This window comes from Arachis duranensis, chromosome 5 (assembly GCF_000817695.3).
Source record: "Arachis duranensis cultivar V14167 chromosome 5, aradu.V14167.gnm2.J7QH, whole genome shotgun sequence".
In the NCBI taxonomy this organism is placed as follows: domain Eukaryota; kingdom Viridiplantae; phylum Streptophyta; class Magnoliopsida; order Fabales; family Fabaceae; genus Arachis; species Arachis duranensis.
In genome coordinates this window covers 68,945,404-68,945,651 of record NC_029776.3, presented here as the reverse complement: position 1 = coordinate 68,945,651, position 248 = coordinate 68,945,404, and positions in this window count along the sequence as shown.

Sequence of the window (248 nt, the reverse complement as noted above, 5' to 3'; positions counted from 1 at the left end):
AGTAAAGTCCAGAAAAGTGAATTTTAACTAAAAACTAATAAAAATATACTAAAAACTAACTATATCATACCAAAAACATACTAAAAACAATGCCAAAAAACATACAAATTATCCGCTCATCACAACACCAAACTTAAATTGTTGCTTGTCCTCAAGCAACTGAAAACCAAATAAGATAAAAAGAAGAGAATATGCAATGAATCCCAAAAACATCTATGAAGATCAGTATTAATTAGATGAGCGGGGCT